The sequence below is a fragment of the Taudactylus pleione genome, unplaced genomic scaffold (genome assembly GCF_031769625.1).
Source record: "Taudactylus pleione unplaced genomic scaffold, aTauple2 ptg000019l, whole genome shotgun sequence".
Lineage (NCBI taxonomy): Eukaryota > Metazoa > Chordata > Amphibia > Anura > Myobatrachidae > Taudactylus > Taudactylus pleione.
The window spans coordinates 17926063-17946558 of record NW_028284421.1 but is presented as its reverse complement, the minus strand read 5'-3'; the positions used below and the strand labels follow the sequence as shown (position 1 = coordinate 17946558).

The following is a 20496-nucleotide window of genomic DNA, read 5'->3' as shown; positions in this document are numbered from 1 at the left end:
GCCACCCCTACCATAACAGATACAGATCAGTTTTACACAGGGTCACAGTACCGATATATGATCTGACTCTTCTAATCTGGTGACAACATTTTTCAAAAGATGATTTAAGTCATACTTCATAATGTCCCTTGAGAAAAAAGATAATACATATGTAAAATGAACCATGAAAACTGCATTAACTGTCTGTTTGTATTGGACCACTTAGTTATCCAGTAAAGCAATCTCTTATGCACTGTTGCCTGCCTAGGAGGGTGAAAAATACTTTTCAAGCTCCTAACCACTTATCCATGATTTATTTAAGATACGTCAGTGCTAGGTTACATTTTGTAAGAGTTCACACTTTTATATACTACTACTTTGGAAACCCGTAGAAAAACTACAGTACTTATTAAAACAAGAATAGGACGGTAATTGGGTCAATAATTAGAAAAAAAAATGATATCATACAAATATATTAAAAAGTTGTTTGTAACTGAATAGACAGATAGTTGAATCAGGTTGACACAGTAAATAGCATTTAAAGTACAACTAAACTCCAGTACTACTGTATATTTCAGACTAATATTAAAGCTTTGGAATTCATAAATGCCTAAGAAACCATTAGCTATAGCCCAATGTGCAGACACATAGAATCTGCTATAACAAAATAAGTTTTCCTATAAACATTTTATCAGATAAATGCATCACACAATGTTGGGTATAACAAAAATGAATCAGTGATGAAACACAAAACTAATATTGTAATTGCCTTATATTTAATTCAAACAGTTTATATCAAAATTTAATTGCACCAATATTAAAGTGTACTTTGCAATCAAGGCTTATCTACCTAGCCCAAACATCTACCTTATGTAAATAGCCGTTGCTAATTTTAGCTAATGGTGTAAGATGCCGCCTTGGCTTAACAAGTGCTGTACCTCTAAGCAAAAAGTGTGTCATCCTTTTAGTGATTTTTTTTAATACTTTTACTAGAATTTAATAGTGTATAGGGTGCAGGTAGTATTGCGAACATACCCCATCCAGCTGCTTACTTTGAGTATTTCCCTGCATTCTTTACACCAACATATATAATCTGGTAATGCCAGAGTTAGCCCAAATGTTAATTACCATATTTCCATTGGTCAAACATGTACAGTACACCATGGAGAATTAACTTTGCAATCCAATCAGAGACCTGGACACAGTAAGCGCAGAAAACAAAATGATAATTCTAAACATAGTAGGAATAGTTAGACCAGTCTGTGACCATAAGAAATAAATTACATAGATGACATATCTGATGAGCAAATTAGTATACTAGCCTGCCAAGAGCAATCACTATGCAAAGCAGAAAATATAAATGATTACAAAAATAATCATCAGGAATACAATTAGCACAAAGATACTTAAAGGCAATGACATTCAAGCTGAACATGTTGTCTACAATTGTTACTGGCTGCCAGGGAGAAACCTTACTCTAGGGAAGCATAAGCAAATATGGGGGGGGGGGTTTCTAGTTGCCCGTAAACCCCTCCCCCCAGCCCAGCCAGTGGCCACAACATGCAGTTTAGGGGGTTCCTTAATTAATGTTTACATTGGCTACATTTGCAGCATTGTAACATTGCAAGAAGCTCTTTCCAAATCATAGAATGTGTTAATGACCAACATGTTTTTTTAGTAAAAGTTGAATATATACAGTCAGGTGCATAACTATTGGGACATTGACAAAATTTTCAGATTTTGGCCTCTATTCACCACCACAATGGCTTTGAAAAGAGACAAACAAGATGTGCTTTAACTGCAGACTTTCAGATTTAATTGAGGGTAGTTACATCCAAATCAGGTGAACGGTGTAGGAATTACAATGGTTTCTATATGTGCCTCCCACTTTTTAAGGGGCCAAAAGTAATGGGACTATCAACTCAAAAGCTATTTCATGGACAGGTGTGAGCTATTCCCTCATTATTTCATTATCAATTAAGCAGGTAAAAGGTCTGGAGTTGATTCTAGGTGTGACATTTGCATTTGGAATCAGTTGCTGTCGACTCTCAAAATGAGATCCAAAGAGTTGTCACTATCAGTGAAGCAAGCCATCATTAGGCTGAAAAATCAAAACAAACCCATCAGAGAGATAGCAAAAACATTAGGTGTGGCCAAATCAACTGTTTGGAACATTCTTAAAAAGAAAGAACGCACCGGAGAGCTCAGCAACACCAAAAGACCCGGAAGACGACGGAAAACAACTGTGGTGGATGACAGAAGAATTATTTCCCTGGTGAAGAAAAACCCCTTCGCTACAGTTGGCCAAATCAAGAACACTCTCCAGGAGGTAGGTGTATATGTGTCAAAGTCAACAATCAAGAGAAGACTTCACAAGAGTGAATATAGAGGGTTCACCACAAGATGTAAACCATTGGTGAGCCACAAAAACAGGAAGACCAGATTAGAGTTTGCCAAACAACATCTAAAAAAGCCATTACAGTTCTGGAACAACATCCTATGGACAGATGAGACAAAGATCAACTTGTACCAGAGTGATGGGAAGAGAAGAGTATGGAGAAGGAAAGGAACTGCTCATGATCCAAAACATACCATCTCATCAGTGAAGCATGGTGGTGGTAGTGTCATGGCGTGGGCATGTATGGCTGCCAATGGAACTGGTTCCCTTGTATTTATTGATGATGTGACTGCTGACAAAAGCAGCAGAATGAATTCTAAAGTGTTTCGGGCAATATTATATGCTCATATTCAGTCAAATGCATCAGAACTCATTGGACGGCGCTTCACAGTGCAGATGGACAATGACCCGAAGCATACTGCAAAAGCAACCAAAGAGTTTTTTAAGGCTAAAAAGTGGAATGTTATGCAATGGCCAAGTCAATCCCCTGACCTGAATCCGATTGAGCATGTATTTCACTTGATGAAGACAAAACTGAAGGGAAAATGCCCCAAGAACAAGCAGGAACTGAAGACATTTGCAGTAGAGGCCTGGCAGAGCATCTCCAGGAATGAATCCCAGCATCTGGTGATGTCTATGCATTCCAGACTTCAGGCTGTAATTGCCTGCAAAGGATTTGCAACAAAGTAGGATTGTTTAGTTTGTCCCATTACTTTTGGCCCCTTGGTACTTGTCTGCAACACTTGATATGGACCTTACCACTGATCTGTCAGACAACCTGAACGTAAGAAATTTCTGATCATAACAAATTCTCCAGGTTCAACATCATGACAGTTTGTTTCTGGCATATCATGTGACAACAATTTCAGTTTCTGCTGCTGCTGTTTCAACTGTTTACTCATTGCTATAAGATACTTCACAGTAACCTCGTTGTTACTCTTCAAATCTTCCTGTGGACTTACAATCAGATGAGGTTGTCTCCCAAACAGTATCTCAGACAGATTAAGAGGGGGTATAGGAGTTGCCCTGATGCTATGAAGGACTAGCGGTAAGGCTTCTGGCCATCCTAGTCCAGTTTCTGTCATGATCTTACTCAGTTTATTCTTAATAGTACCGTTCACTCTCCACCTTTGCACTGGCCTGTGGTCGATAGGGGGTGTGATGTCAACTATTAATACCCATTAACTTACACATGTTCTGGAAGACATCGCCTGTGAAATGAGTACCCCTATCACTTTCTATGATTCTAGGGAAACCGTACTTGCATACAAAATACTGAACAATCTTTTTAGCAGTAAATGCAGCAGTATTAGTGGCAGTTGGATATGCCTCAACCCAGTTAGAAAAGACATCTATACAAACTAATACATACTTGAGATTCCTGCAGGGTGGTAATTGGATGAAATCAATTTGTGCTACCTGAAAAGGTCCGTCTGTCGGAGGGATGTGGGATGGCTTGGTTGGTATAGTATTTCCAATGTTTTTTCTCAAGCAAGTCAAGCAGGACATTGCCCTCTTTTCAGCTTGGGAAGAGAAGCCCAGTGCACACCAATATGCTCTGACCAACTTGCACATACCTTGCTTTCCCAGGTGAGTCAGACCATGCGCTGCCTCAGCCAAGCTTGGGTAGTATGCCTTGGGTGCCACTAGCTTACCTTGTCCATCTCTCCAGAGTCCAGAGGACTCCTGTACACATCCCTTTGATCTCCAGACTGCCTTTTCCTGAATGGAACACAAATTTTGCATCTCAATTAACTTCTGCATATCAATTGCCTGAAAAACCAGCATTTGATTAACTGGCATGTTAATTCTTAACCCTGCTGCCCATTTGGCAGACTTGTCTGCCCTGCTATTGCCCAGTGACACGGGGTCTTCTTCACATGTGTGGGCTTTACATTTGATGACGGCTACTTCTTTTGGTAGCTGAATTGCTGTCAGCAGTCCTTTTATGTGGTGTGTGTGCAACTGGTGTACCTGCTGCTGTCATAAAATTTCTAAGATGCCATAGAGCCCCAAAATCATGTACTACCCCAAAGGCGTACCTGGAGTCAGTGTAGATGTTAGCTGACTTACCTTCTGCCAGTTCACATGCTCTCTTTAGTGCCACCAGTTCAGCCACTTGTGCTGAGTGAGGTGGACCAAGTGGCTCGGCTTCTACAACATCATCATCATTTACAACAGCATAGCCTGTGCATAATTCTCCTGTGTCAGTTTGTCTATGACAACTCCCATACGCGTAAAACATCAAATCTGCATTTACTAGTGGTGTATCACGTATATCTGGTCTAGCAGTAAAGGTCTGATTTAAATACTCCATACAATCATGTGTGTCACTATACCTGCAAAACTCACCTTCAATCAGCAACTCACCTCTCTCCACCCTTTGTGCATCTCTAGGCACATATGGCAAGTACATTGCTGGATTTAATGTATTACACCGTTTAATGGTGATATTTGCAGGTGCCATTAGAGCTAGTACCCATTTTGTGATTCTAGCTGAGGAAAGATGTCAAGTTTGGGCAGAATTCAGCAGTGCAGACACAGCATGCGGTGTTTAAACAATCATATCATGACCTAATATTACATCCTCACTCTTATCGACCAGAAGAGTGGTTGCTGCTACACTTCTTAAACACGTTGGGAGTGATCTTGCCACAGTGTCCAATTGGGCACTGTAGTATGCTACAGGTCTGCTAGCATCACCATATTTTTGTGTGAGGACACCTGCTGCGCAGCCATCAGCTTCCGTAAAATATAACTCAAATGGTTTTTCATAATCTAGTATTCCCAGGGCAGGTGCTCTCATCAGACTATCCTTAAGGTTAAGGAAAGCCGGCTCTGTTTCCTCAGTATGTGTGACACAGTCGGGTTTTGAGGATGACACCAAGTCCTGCAATGGTAATGCCAAAATAGAAAAACCTGGGATCCATGATCTGCAGTATTCACACATGCCCAAGACGGTACAGATTTGCTGCTGGTTTTGCGGCAGTGTCACAGTCTGTATGGCCTGTATTTTGTCAGTTGTCAAATGTCATAGCCCCTGGGTTAGACAGTGTCCCAAGTTTTTAACCTTAGTCTGGCATGGCTGTACTTTGTCCTTTGCAACTTTGTGCCCTGTTTGTGAGAGATGAAGAAACAATCGTTTAGTATCATTCAAACATGACATAAACGAATCAGAGCACAACAATAAATCATCTACATATTGAATTAGACCAGATACATTGGTGGGTTGAAAAGATTACAAACAGTCATGTAAGGCCTGGTTGAAAATACTGGGGCTGTCTATGAAGCCCTGGGTCAATCGTGTCCAAGTGTATTGTACTCCTCTGTATTTAAATGCAAATAGGTACTGACAGTCAGGGTGAAGAGGGACAGAGAAGAATGCAGAACATAGGTCAATGACAGTAAAATGGGTTGCAGATGGTGGAATCTGCATAAGAATGACAGCTGGATTGGGCACTACGGGGAATTGGCTCTCAACAACTTTGTTTATACCACTAAGGTCCTATACTAACCTACAGCCTCTCCCCCAGCCTTCTTTCTTGGAAAAATGGGACTACTGGCTTGGCTAGCTGTACGAATTAAAAACCCCTGTTTTATAAACCTCTCAATTATGGGATAAACCCCTAACTCTACCTCGAGTTTTAATGGGTAGTGATGGATTTTTGGAGCTTGCCTACCACTTTTTAAATTTAAAATTACAGGAGATACATTTGCCACCAATCCAGTGTCCTGTCCATCCTTGGTCCAAAGTGAACCCAGTATTTGAGATAACATCTCTTTTACTTGGGATGGGCTGTGTTCTGAAATGGTAGAGTGAAGCATTAACCTTTGGGGAGTGTCCAATATATCCCTTAGCTCATGCGCAACCTTCTCTCGGATATCTAGGAATATACCATCAGGGGTACAGTATATGACACATCCCATTTTACATAACAAATCCCTTCCCAGTAAGTTAGTAGGAGCTGCCTCTGCCAGGAGAAAAGAATGCCTGGTATGCAGCGGCCCGACAGTAACCTCTGCAGATTTGGTTAAAGGATAATGCTGCACTTTACCCGTTACTCCCATTGCTGGTACTGTCTTGTTGGTCACCTGTAAATATGATGGAGAATTTAACACAGATCTGGTTGCCCCTGTGTCTACAAGAAAAGTGTGTTTAGTATCAGCTACATCTACTGTCACTGTAGGCTCTTTCCTAGTACTCTCTGTTAACCTGACTGGCTGTAGACTACAGGTATGACCTGACCCCTAGAGCTGACTATCATTCTCCAGTAAAGCATTCACGGCCACTATGTGAGCAGGTGACTGCTTAAAATCTCCTACATTCTGTTGATATCCTTTTGGTGTGAACTTATGTATTTTCTTATTATTTGTCCCCCAATTTTTCTCTTGACAGTGTCTACTTATGTGTCCTCTCTGGTTATATGTGTAACATCTTAGTTGTCGCTGTGTAGGTTGTTGTGCATAGAGAGTTTGTGGTTGTGTGTGGTGTGGGATTTGTGGCTTGGTATATTGATATTTGTTTTGTGGCTGTGGGTACAATCCTTCTAAAGCTTGAGTGCTAACAGCCATTAGCTTCTCACTTTGCATTTCCTTCTTCCTGAGGATGTTTTTATAGTGTTCTATAGCTGATTCCCTGAGAGCATCTACAGTAATTCCCCTCCAGTTAGGCTGAGAGGTTTGAACCCTGGTCTTTAGATTGTCTATAAGACCATCCATGAGTACCGTGACAGCTACTGCCCTATGATGGGTGTTATCTTTTATATTTTCTATACCTGTATATTTGTGATTGTCAGCAGCACTCAGGTGAAATAATCTGCTGCAGATTCACTCTCTTTCTGTCTAATGGTAAAAATTTTACACCAGTTTACTACAACTGGGAAATATACGGCCAATTGGGTGACTATACGGGTAATGTTACTTTGATTATTCTCATCAGTTGAAGGGCCATCTCCATTAAATACACAATCCGTGATAAACTTTTTCACGTCGGTATTGGCTGGAAGACATGCCCGTAATACCACTCACCAATCTTTGTGGGTTGGCTTATGAGCATTACCTAAATCTTTTACAAATTTTTGGCACTTAGCTAATTCTTTTCTAGGATCGGGAAACTCTGTGATTATTGAATGTAGCTCTGCTCTTGTCCATGGACAATGCATTGCTACATCCCTTGTGGGTACTACATCATGTACGTCCGGATTCCCATTGGGAACTGTTATTGTCCAGACAGGATGCATACCGTCTGCTTTGCTATTTTTAAGGTTACTTATGGGAGCTTTTACCTTGGTACTCTGGGTGTTCAGTCTGTTACTAGAATGCACTACATTACCTTCACCAGTTTCCACTGCTGATACAGCTTGTGGAATAATTTCTGTTGCTACACTTGGTGAAATCGAGATCCGGCCGCTATCGTGTGATCGCTTGGTAGCATGACCTCCAAATCTATGAGCCCCCAACTATGAATACCCCAATATCGCTAAACATGAAATAACTGTTTTCCAGACTTAGATTGTGGTTCCAAAGCACAAAAAGTTCTTATTGCAATAGAAAGTAAGTTACACACTTTGATCTATCACAATTAGCACAAAGACAATTAAATACAAAAGGTACAGCCAATACATATGCATGCGTCCTGGATCCAGGTCCCAGTCATCAATCCTGACGTCTGCGGTCATCAAATGGGTATGACTGAGATCTAGCCCCAAAAGCACAAGCCTATATACCCTCCAGAGTGTTACACCAACAATAGAGACAAGCATATGTGATTTCATTGGTTCTTGATTCTTGTCATTCTGGTACGATGCAGGTCTTAGGACAGTTCATATGGTGACAACAGGGATATGGTCCATCCCTCCAAATGAGTTAAAACTGGTTAAAACACTACATACAGAGTACACATTCAAACCAATAATTCCCCATAATCCATAACCACCGAACGCAAGATGCGACTCCTTCGCCGATAGATTCGGATATCTGGAATTAAACAGGGTGTCAGTATGATACCAAACACGACATGTCTATTAAGTTCTATACCTTAAATATCATATATGTACATTTTACACCATAATGATTAGCTAACAAAACCTCTAATATTATCCTCAATGCTAGGGAACCTTTTATATATGTGCTTGCATAAGTGAATGTGAGATATTTACAGGAACTCATCAGTATGCATAGAGCGTCTGTATATTGAAATAGCAACTATGTATATGTATGTGAGTATGCATGTAAAAGTCTATCTGTATGCATGTATATATCTGTGCAAATATGCATCATTGTATGTGTCATGGATCGATATATATATGTATTAATATATATATATATGTATATATATATATATATATATATATATTAAAACAAACAAATATACCCCCTTTGCGCTAATTTAGAAAATAAAACAAACTAGCGAATAAATTGAAATAGCTGCACCTTCCTCCTATATCACTGTTACAAAGATATAGTAAATAGACACAAAAAAACAAAAGGAGAATAAAGGGCGCTTATAGTTCGACTAAAAACAGACCTTTTATATAAAAAAACACAATTGGTACACTCTACTAAAATTATTAGTTAACCATAAAGGTGATCAGTCCAGTATCAGGAGATGAGATGAAATGTCCTTTTTCACTTAGAAGTGCTGTTGTTATAAAACTCTTGTTTCTCCTTTGTAGGGATTATAGATGCACTCTTTTTTGGTACACGAAAATTCTTTGCAGTTTCCACTGAAAGACACCCTCAAACCAGAACACACCCGGAAAAAGGGCCACAATGGCCACTATCAGTAAATAGAAGACGCTTTCTTATTTAAAAGATATATAATTTTAATAACATAAAAAACTTTGTCTATAAAAAGAGCTTACATTCAACGAAAGCATACAATAAATGAAGAACCCAACGCGTTTCGTTCCTGAACGGAACTTCATCAGGGGTACATCTTTAGAAACAAAGATAAACAGGTGTCAAAGTGCAGGGTATAACACGTAAAAGACATTTAACAGTATCTAGAACAGTTTTTTTAATAGACATGAACTAGAGACATAACAGGAAATATATACAAAGGAAATTACCTATACATACAATTGTAGCAATAAACCCGTAGTTCTATTTGTAACAAGACGGGATCACACCACAACAGCCCAATATTCCCGCTACAATTATTGGGAGATTAAATGATTTAAGCCGTCACAATTCACTTGACAAATTGTTTTACAATTCATGGACAGGATGCAAAAAATTAGCAAATTTGCCTATAAAAAGACATAACATACACGTCAATTTATTTATTTGATGATTTAATGATAATACACTATTTAAATTGTCTCTACTTAAACAAAATTAGTAGCAGAGACAAATAAATCTACTCAGCTAATAATCTAATGCTATTTGGAAATTATTCTAATACAATATAGCTAAAATGAGCAGAACCAGATGCAACGACTCATTTTAATCATTAAATGCTATTTAAAATGCTCTAATAGAATCTAACTCAAATAACCCCAATTTTTAACAAGCAAACTTAGATAAGTAGTAGTACCTATACTGAATGACCTTTAAATAAACTCATCATTAAGAATACCAGTCTATAGCAGCCTCTTCAAATACTATAATATAGTCAAAATTGCATATATTCGGCATAATTAATAAACAAAACATAAATACCAATGTTTCCATTAGCTGTATCTTGCATAGAGAGTCTCAAAACATAAACATAAATGCTAGTTTTACTTACATTCCAATCCTTCACACCAGGAGCTAAAAAATTAGCTGGTTCAGCAAGCTGTACCTGTTGCTAATAGAACAGCTGTGGATTTTTATACCCCCTCCCAGGAAGTGATACCCTGATACCCTAAGACTAGTTAGTCTTATGGTTTATTAGTGTAACTTTTTATGTGCGTTATAAAACACTGTGGTCAATCGCTATTATTAAATTAAATGCACATTTGTAGTTCTAGATTTAGATATCACGAGGGACCTCTATTAATGGGTTAAATTGCCCCGGTGGCCGGAATATTGGCGGGGAGGACAGAGAGCGGGTTTATCACATTAAGCTGTCGGGTGGAACGCAAGCTGTGAGACTTGCGTTCCACAATTATGCAACCCGGATGTTTAGTACCCAAATTGGAGGTGGAGTGTCAGCCTGATTATGGCAGACTGGAGGATGCAGGGCGTCACTAGCATACCAAGCTGGCAAATGGAACGCAAGCTACGTTCCACAACACCGAAACCCGGAAGTGCCCGCAATCGGAGGATGCAGGGCGTCGCTAGTATACCAAGCTGGTAAATGGAATGCAAGCTGCGTTCCACAACACCGGAACCCGGAAGTAAGTGCCCGCAATTGGAGGTGTGTACTACCTTCTGCCAAGTGAAGCGCAGGCTTTGAAGCTTGCGTTCCATATACCGGAACTCGGAAGCGAAAGTTTATGACATGAGGCGCTAATTATTATTCCCAGGTGTGGCCTTTTTGAAGGGATTCACGGGATATTGTTGTTCACTATTTGATTAGGTGAATTGTTTATTATACGGGATTTTGCACTGAATCTCAAATTTATTAATCCCTGTGTGGAGGCCGTTTTCCATGCTTTTAAGCTAAGTTTAGCTGTTTAATTCATTCTATTGAGGTCATGGTATCACTTCCTAGGAGGGGGTATAAAACTCCACAGCTGTTCTATTAGCAACAGGTACAGCTTGCTGAACCAGCTAATTTTTTAGCTCCTGGTGTGAAGGATTGGAATGTAAGTAAAACTAGCATTTATGTTTATGTTTTGAGACTCTCTATGCAAGATACAGCTAATGGAAACATTGGTATTTATGTTTTGTTTATTAATTATGCCGAATATATGCAATTTTGACTATATTATAGTATTTGAAGAGGCTGCAATAGACTGGTATTCTTAATGATGAGTTTATTTAAAGGTCATTCAGTATAGGTACTACTAATTATCTAAGTTTGCTTGTTAAAAATTGGGGTTATTTGAGTTAGATTCTATTAGAGCATTTTAAATAGCATTTAATGATTAAACTGAGTAGTTGCATCTGGTTCTGCTCATTTTAGCTATATTGTATTAGAATTATTTCCAAATAGCATTAGATTATTAGTTGAGTAGATTTATTTGTCTCTGCTACTAATTTTGTTTAAGTAGAGACAATTTAAATAGTGTATTATCATTAAATCATCAAATAAATAAATTGCCGTGTATGTTATGTCTTTTTATAGGCAAATTTGCTAATTTTTTGCATCCTGTCCATGAATTGTAAAACAATTTGTCAAGTGAATTGTGACGGCTTAAATCATTTCATCTCCCAATAATTGTAGCAGGATTATTGGGCTGTTGTGGTGTGATCCCATCTTGTTACAAATAGAACTACGGGTTTATTGCTACAATGGTATGTATAGGAAATTTCCTTTGTATATATTTCCTGTTATGTCTCTAGCTCATGTCTATTAAAAAAACTGTTCTAGATACTGTTAAATGTCTTTTACGTGTTATACCCTGCACTTTTACACCCGTTTATCTTTGTTTCTAAAGATGTACCCCTGATGAAGTTCCGTTCAGGAACTAAACGCATTGGGTTCTTCATTTATTGTATGCTTTCGTTGAATGTAAGCTCTTTTTATAGACATAAAAGTTTTTTATGTTATTAAAATTATATATCTTTTAAATAAGAAAGCGTCTTCTATTTACTGATAGTGGCCATTGTGGCCCTTTTTCCGGGTGTGTTTTGGTGTGAGGGTGTCTTTCAGTGGAAACTGCAAATAATTTTTTGTGTACCAATAAAAAAGAACAGTGCATCTATAATCCCTACAAAGGAGAAACAAGAGTTTTATAACAACAGCACTTCTAAGTGAAAAAGGACATTTCATCTCATCTCCTGATATTGGACTGATCACCTCTATGGTTATTTAATAATTTTTAGTAGAGTGTACCAATTTTGTTTTTTTATATAAAAGGTCTGTGTTTAGTCGAACTATAAGCGCCCTTTATTCTCCTTTTGTGTATATATATATATATATTTATCCATTAACTGGCATTTTTGATATTATATCTGTCTGAATCTAATTCCAAGGAGTCATATACAATTAAGTTGTTCTGCTCACAGGTGACATAGCAAGCTTTTGCAGGAGTCAAGAATTCTGATAACTCAACGAAGGCTTCCCTATGCTTATTTAGAATATAATTGTCAGTTCTTCTTAACCACATTAGCATTGAACACAAGGCATACAATTGCTCAAACTTCTGACAATTGTTTCTAACTTTGCAATTAAAATATATTCCTAAACACTTCACAGTATCTTTGTGTATTTTAATTGTTAGTCACAGACATGTATACAGAACCTGTTTCTCATCACTGACTAAACCTTGCATAGATATACAGCAAATATACATATATATGTATTTGTGCAAATCGGATTTTGCCGATGCAGAGTAGCGTCCGATCTACTCTTTATCGGCCCACAAATGACTAGATCGTCAGATAATAATTACAAACGATCATAACCAATTATTTGACTTCGACAATATAGATATATATATATATATATAGCATGAATATGTTAGGTATATAATACACAAGGATGGATGCAGTTATGTTTCTAAATTAAAATTATAGAAACCGCAGCACCATCACACTCACAGTCATCGGCATGCTCCTCGGCTCTTCCCTCAGTCACACACAGAGCCCAGGATCACCCATCCCTGCCTTCCTTTCTGTGTAGTCTCTCCCAGACTGTCCCTGCCCAGTTCCCGGAGCCTGAAGCCTGACCTGGTAAACAGAGAAAGCCTTGCGAGATGATGACATCATCATCTCGTGAGGCTTCCACTCTTCACCAGGCTCGGGAACCATGGCATTAGCTTCGCAGTGGCTGGGAGTTACATACTGTACCATACGGTGGCCAAGACATCCCCCACCCGAACTACCTCCGCCGGCAGAGGTTTAAATAAAGGTGACCCTTTTTTAAATAAAAAGGTTAAAAAAAACACCAAAAAATCATGTGATTATTGGTGTGCTGCGGCCTGGGCCCTCTGACATAGCCGGGCCCGGGTAATCAGTACCCGCTCCCCCTCCTCTCGGCGCCCCTGAGTGGGTGTAAAGGACCAACACACTGTAAATTGCATATGACTGCTGGAAATAAAAGTCACATACAGCTTGTATAACTGCCGGTGTCCGTGCTTCTTTCCCTGACATGAACTATATCTCTATTCCCAATGTAAGCTCAGACTGCATTTTAGAGCATACAATGTGCTGCCAGGTAAGCAGTGAGACCAGCTTTGACCTTTCCATTACGGAACTAGAAGCTCAAATGTGACTTCACTGCACATTTCCAGCAGAGCAAGGGCCAGAGTAGTGGTTGGATGATTTAATTGTCTTATTTACATCAGTGGGCCCTTACTGTATCTAAAAGGGGCTTTCTTGATTTGTTGTAATTGTCATATTTGACCACATATGATGGTGTGTATCATCTGACTGTACTTGTTTTTTTTATATTAATACTGTAACTGATATTTGACAGACCATTTAATCATAAATTTATTTCACATTTGAGTATATATAATAAAAACTGTAACTTACATCCAAACACAGTTAGTCTATGCATGCCTCTGGCTGAGCCATCCTTGACCACCATTTATAATATGTACATTCTATGTTATTATTGGTTTGTAAGTTCAGCACAATGTTGGGCCTTTTTCAACTCTTTACTGATCCAAGCCTGAGCAGCGGCTAAAAACCTATGGTGTCACAGTACAGCTCAACAAATTCACTAGCTCTTCTTTGCTTCCACTAACTGGAGCACAGTTAAATAATTTCTGTTCTTCATCCTAAAGGGGGTGCTCTCAGAGCATTGTGGAAGTCGGCAGAACCACCATCCTAACACAACTCCTCTCTCCACCTCTCTCCATTACCAGCTTCCAGGTCTATTTTAGTTACAAAATAAGGTGATAAGTAGGTATATGATGAAGTTTTTTTATACATTTCCGGTATAAGCTCATTTATTGTATTCAACCTTTATCTCCCTCACCTTGATTGCTTACATTCCTGTGGTTTTTTCTGTTTTCATATAAATTATCTGAGTTATGCAGCAATGATTTTGGTTTGTACCTCTTTGGTACACCCTTTTCATCTAGTAACAGGAATGTCTTATTGTTGGCTTGGTACAGAAAAAAGAGTGGGTGGCATAAGCAACTGTGGCTTCAGCAGTGGACACTGTGTCTGCTTGGGTAGTGTGACTTCATCTCAGTGTATGTGCTGCTGGTAGCTGAGGACAATGCAGGTTCTGTACATTTTGGTTATAGGGTTTAGTGGTTTAGTGCATAAAAAAGTAGCATTTATGTTTTCAGTTTGTAAAGTTTATCTTCTCACTCCTGTTCATAGCACCAGGGGCGCTGAGAGGGGGGGAGCGGGTACAGATTACCCGGGCCCGGGCTTCCTGAGGGGCCCGGCGGGGGCCCGGGTCCGATGCCGCCCCCCCTCCCTCACAGCAGCCCAGCACACAGCGTGTGCTGAGCTGCAGTTGGAGACTGCTCGTGGCTGCTGAGCAGCAGCCACAGCAGTCTCCTATGCCTGTGTGGGGGAGCAATCACACTGATCGCGCCCCCCTGGCTTTGCGCCGGGCTGAGGGGGCTCAGAGTGCCCCCCTCCCCAGTGAAGCGGCGCTGCTAATCATTTTTGTTTATTTTTTTTTGGCAAGGGGGCATGGCCATGCCTCCCGAGATTAGGCCACGCCCCCTATTACCGGGGCCCGCCTTGGCTCTTGGCGGCCCTGCATAGCACAGTTATTCTAATTGGATGGAGCTGTCTATACTGTACAGTATATCATGTGTCTGTATTACTTGGATCATTTTGTAAATAATCAGAACAGATTTTCTGTATTATCACCTGCATACAATAGGTGTATCATTTATTTGTGTTGTACGTGACCTAAGTTTGGGTAATGGGATCCTGGGCCTCATTACAGTGTAGTTACAATTATGAACAATTATGAACTTTTATTTATAATGTGCCACACAAGTGTTCTGTAGCACCATACAATGGAAATAAAACTTGATGTCCCTTGATGTTGGGCTGCCAGCTTACATAATCCTCCATGCTTTTATTTGTTAGATACACACAGATTTGCAGTAGAAGTGATAGCACCAACAACTGTGTTCTGTAGCACTATACAAAGGGGCTGATAATAAGGGCCAGTTCCAATTAGATGCAAAAACGTTAAGTGTTCGCATGTATAATCTTAGCGCACCGTTCGCCTGAATCTGCCACTTTTCGCACGTATGCGCACTTCTGTTATTCACACTATCCTATTACAAAAGACACAATGCGGCTTTCATATAAAAATTATCCATGCAGTTAGCTTCAAAAAGTACAGGTAAAAATGGGGAAAAACGCCTGTACCCCAAAAAAACAGTATAGAAGTCTGTTAAGGGACATAAACAAAGGGTTTGGGGTTTTTAAATTGTGTCAAATGGCTGCTCTATGCATTTTTCTGTAACAGTAAAAAAAATTATAGAAAGCTATAATTTTTGTAAAAAATAAATATTGTAGCTAAATTGAGGGTACATTAAAATGAGTGTAATTATGTTTTTGTGTCATAAAACTGCATTTTTACATTTTTTTAACAATACACCTGTCACATGCACCTGCAATCCTAAAAACACCTGTCCCATCCATTGGTCTCCCCAATATACTAATCCCACTCCTTTAAACAGATTTTCAATACTTTTTCACCCCAAAAATTACATGTCATTATTGGCCTAAATTAAGCTAATTAAAAAGCTATTTTTGTCTAATTAGTTATTAATGGGGGTGTCCAAGGGGTTCTGAACCAAGTTCCGACATTTTTAGCCAAAAATATTGCTTTTGCACAACTTTTCACCTGCTCTGAGATGGTGAAAACTTTTTGCAGCTTTTGACTATGGAGAATTTGCACATGCGAAAAGCCGCAGTTAATAAGATAGCGTGATATGCATTTTGTGCGCAAAGTTATCACCGTTGAAAACGTTTTGCACAAATGTGGCTAGTTGGATATGGCACTAAGGGGGTCTATTTACTAAGCAGTGTTAGGAGACAGAGTGAAAAGTGATACGAGAGTGATAAGGTGCCAGCCAATCAGCTCCCAACTGTCATTTTTCAAACACAGCCTGTGAGATGACAGTTGGGAGCTGATTGACTGGTACCTTATCACTCTCTTATCACTTTTCACTCTGTCACCTAACACTGCTTAGTAAATAGACCCCTAAGTTACATAAGTACATGCAAATATAAATGAGTTAACAATTTTACATAAATACAAATGTAGCACCCCTAAAAGTGTGTGCCATCTACATATGTTATATACAGTATAATTAATTTATGTATTCCCCTGTATCTGATGCTGTGCTAGGCTGATATTGCTATAAAAAATATTAGGTTAATGGACAGCTAATATATATATATATATATATATAAATATATACATATATACACATATGTTATATATATATATATATATTACTTATGAAAAGGGAGAACTGACAGCCACGTTTGTATGGATGACACCCCTTTGGTGGGGAACTTGGTGCAGCCTGCCCTCACTGGACTAGTGGGCACAAGGCTAGGACAGTGGAACTGTCACCGTAGCATAGGGGAAACTGTCTCTGTAGTGGACAGCGGTGCCCAGGGAGAGTGGCCAGTGGAGCGGCGCGTGCGGTCGGCGGGAAGGAGCAAATAGAGCAAATAGCTTTCCCTCAAGGGCCAATCCGCACTGCAATATAACTGTTAGGGCCGGGGCTCCTACTTCTTCTGTTGAGGAGACTGAACTATAGGAGCAGCTACTATAAGAGATCAGGATAGCTTTTGCCCCATCCCAGACTGCTTCAGTGCCTTATCCAGCTACTGTATTAACTGACAAACTCAGCAGTTCAATTCTAATAGTGACAGCCAACAGTCAGCCTTATTATCCACACTTATTGTTTGCGTAGAGAGCACACCATACCTGGATTTTACAAGCCCTCACAGAAGCAATATTATTGATGTAGCAACTGAGAATATCACGTTAACTACTACTCAAAGCAAGTGAGGCTACAGCCATCTTTACTCTTACATACAACATTAGCATTGCAGTCTGTGCAAAGTACAGAGACCAATTCATGGAGATTAGCAACTTTGTTATTAGCACAGAACAAGATTAAACTGTACATAACTTAACAGTGCAGATTCCAGGAGAAAGACAGGAAGCAGTATCGGAATATATTCTGGTTTCCTAAATTAAACTATTTATATACATTTCTCAGGAGAGTATAGGATCCCGCAGTCGACCAACGTGCACCACCGCAAGGGTTACTGGCCAGACTTTGAGGGAATTGATAACCCTCGGGGCAAATACTAGCATGCAGTAAATTCTGGGAAATATTGTTTCATGTATAATTTGAGCATTGTGAGTGATATTTAATGTGTTGCATATCTGCCCTAACTCCCTTCTTTACTGTTTGAAGAAAGAAGTTTTCCAGATTAATAAAATTCAGCTGGGAACAGAGTGTTATTATTATATTTTCCTGTATGCAATGTACTGTAATGTATCTTGTTGATACTTTATCTATTGTACCAAATTGCTCTTTGGTGAAAATCCACCTTTTTCCACATATATTCTATTAAATAAATTATTTTGTGAATACATCATATTACCTGGATACAGTACTTAACAACCGGACGAGTTCAAGTCCTACCAAGGCGAACAGGAATAGTGTCCTTCGGTAAGGGAACACCCAACACCACATGCAGAGAACAGTACACTTTTAGCGGGGTGTTACACAAACAATGTGCAATCAGCATAATCATGTAGAGAAGACAAACGGGAGAGGGCTCTGTTTACATGAGCCTACACCACATAGGGATATAGGTGGACACAACGAGTTGGATATGAGATGCTGGAGCTTGGGATCCCGGTGGTCAGAATCCCGATACCGGCATCCTGATATGGTTAGGATACTGACACTTGTCAGTCAGTATCCTAACCCTCCCCCTGTCCCTACCCCTAACCCTCCCTTCCTGGTGCCTAAATATAACCTCCCCCCCTAGCAGGGCCAGATTAAGGTGTGTGGGGGCCCCTGGGCAACAAACTTGTGGGGGCCCCTATCAGTGATCCAAATGTGTATATATATATATATATATACACACACACAGGCCCTCATTCAGAGCCGCTCGTTAACAGCAGTATGCTCGTTGCATTCCGATGTTGAGAAACCGCGCATGCGTCAGTGTAACACTGCGCATGTGCGTACGGCAGATTGCGAGTTTTTTTTCACTCGTTCGGAAATTGCGAACAGGAAGTGACATGTCAAATGTGATTGACAGAACAGGCCGTGTTTGGGCATTGACAGGGGTGGAGATGGAAAAACGCAGGCGTGGCGAGGCGTTTTTGGGGCGTACATAAATTAGCTCATGCGAACGTCCAATGTGTTCGTACCAACTCATACGTCACTGGCTGATCCTCTTTCCGTTCAAACTGCTCGCATAGTTTAGGGTCTGGATTACTCTACCACAATTGCGATGGCCTTGTCCTTTTGCCCGGACCTCCCCGATGTTTCATCGATTTATCACGGCTTGTCAGATAAACAATCAACTTTGGATTGAAAACCAGCTTGTAATGTTTTTGTTTTTTTTTCCCTTTGTAATAGCACAAAACCGTACGCAGCTGAAAATCCAGGCTGCTAATTTCAGGATTACACAATCAATTAGCGTTTTTTGTAGGAATGTATTTTACAATTTGGTTAGTATTTTTGCATTTTGTAACAATATTGTAATCATGTTTGTGTGTATTGTAACCTTTTGCATTGGGCTGCTTTTTTTTTTTTTTTTCCAAAGTGTTCCTTAAAGTAACATTTTGTTTTAACCCTTGATTTTGGGAAAGTCCCAAACTCAGATTTTGTTTTTCCCTTGTGGGACAGAATTAACTATAAACCAATTTTCAATTAATGTCACAATACAGTTGAGAACAATTTGTAGGTTTTATTTGCAAAACACATTTTAAAACAAATCATGTGCATTGTCACGTACATTTTTGGGGTCATTGTTACCCACTAATATTTGGCACATTTTTTTTGGTAAAATGATATTTTTGGAACAAAAACGACAAAATTAAAAAAAACAATTCACAAGAAAGGAGAGGGAAGTTTTGGCCAGAAAGGAATATGGGGCAAGCACAGAAGGAGTGTGGGCAAAGTAGCCAGTGCTGTCATCGTTTCTTTCCCTGTTTGGTTGGGGTAGGGTGGGCGCCAGACCGGCTCCGGGCTGTCCTCTGGCTTGCCTGTCCAGAGGCAGATGTTGTGGCCTCTGGACTAGGCACAGGACTAGGCACATTTAGAGGAATGGCTGTTGTTGTGCCAGAGGTGGAGGATCCTGATGTTCCGGCAGGAAGGGAGGTCGGCTCCACCATGTGCTGACGAATGAGCTGCTCCAGGGCATTGGTGATTCTGATGTTGGCCCTGGTATTTTCAGCCAGGGCCTGACCAATGGTCACATTGGCCGCCGCATTTTGCTCCAGGGCCTCAGCCACCCGTAGCAGACTGGCGTCCATCCTCTGCAGAATCTCCGTATGGGAATCTGATTTAAAATTGTGTTCTGTGAGGAGTGCCACTGCCTGCGAGGGGGATTGCCCAGGACTGGCTTCTGCAGGGTCCTCAGCCGGATGTACTGGTACATCCCCTGCAGAGCCAGCAGAAATTCTGCGGCCAAGGTTCCCCTCTGGAGCAGACTCATCCGCCTGTGTCTCTGTGAGAAAAAAGAGAAAAGAGGAACATTACAATCTACACATTGTCACATTAACATTTCAGAGTTGGTTACATCACAACATTTACCTGGGACAACATGAGGAGCTGCAAAGTCTGGCATGTCCGTATCCATGTTGGACACGCCAAACACCTCCACATCCTGCACACACCCCTGTGCCAGCTCTTCCAAATCATTAAACTCCAATGACACAGGGGTGGGACCCCAACCTGTCCCCCTTGAATGCCTAGCCCTGTCAGCCATTTTTTGTTTCAGGCGATATTTGAAGTCTTGCCATCTGTGGGTGAAAAAGTAGCCATTATTCCTGCATTATTTCACCCTGTTTTTTTTGGGTGGTCAAGTTTTTACTTACCGCCGTT

General features: G+C 40.1%; 1 protein-coding gene across 4 annotated transcripts in view; it reads right to left on the bottom strand.

Annotated features, from left to right (window-relative positions):
* LOC148540356 (dual oxidase maturation factor 1-like) overlaps positions 1–20496 on the bottom strand; it is an 80850-nt gene that overhangs the window by 42436 nt on the left and 17918 nt on the right. Inside the window, exon 1 of one of the 4 annotated variants that reach the window (XM_088445700.1) lies at positions 1108–1138. The exons of 2 other annotated variants lie outside the window; for them this stretch is intronic. The gene's annotated coding sequence lies outside the window, so the exon portion shown is untranslated. Of the gene's footprint in view, positions 1–51; positions 383–1107; positions 1139–20496 lie in introns of those variants that run through there. One more of the 4 variants, XM_088445710.1, reaches the window with a different exon arrangement.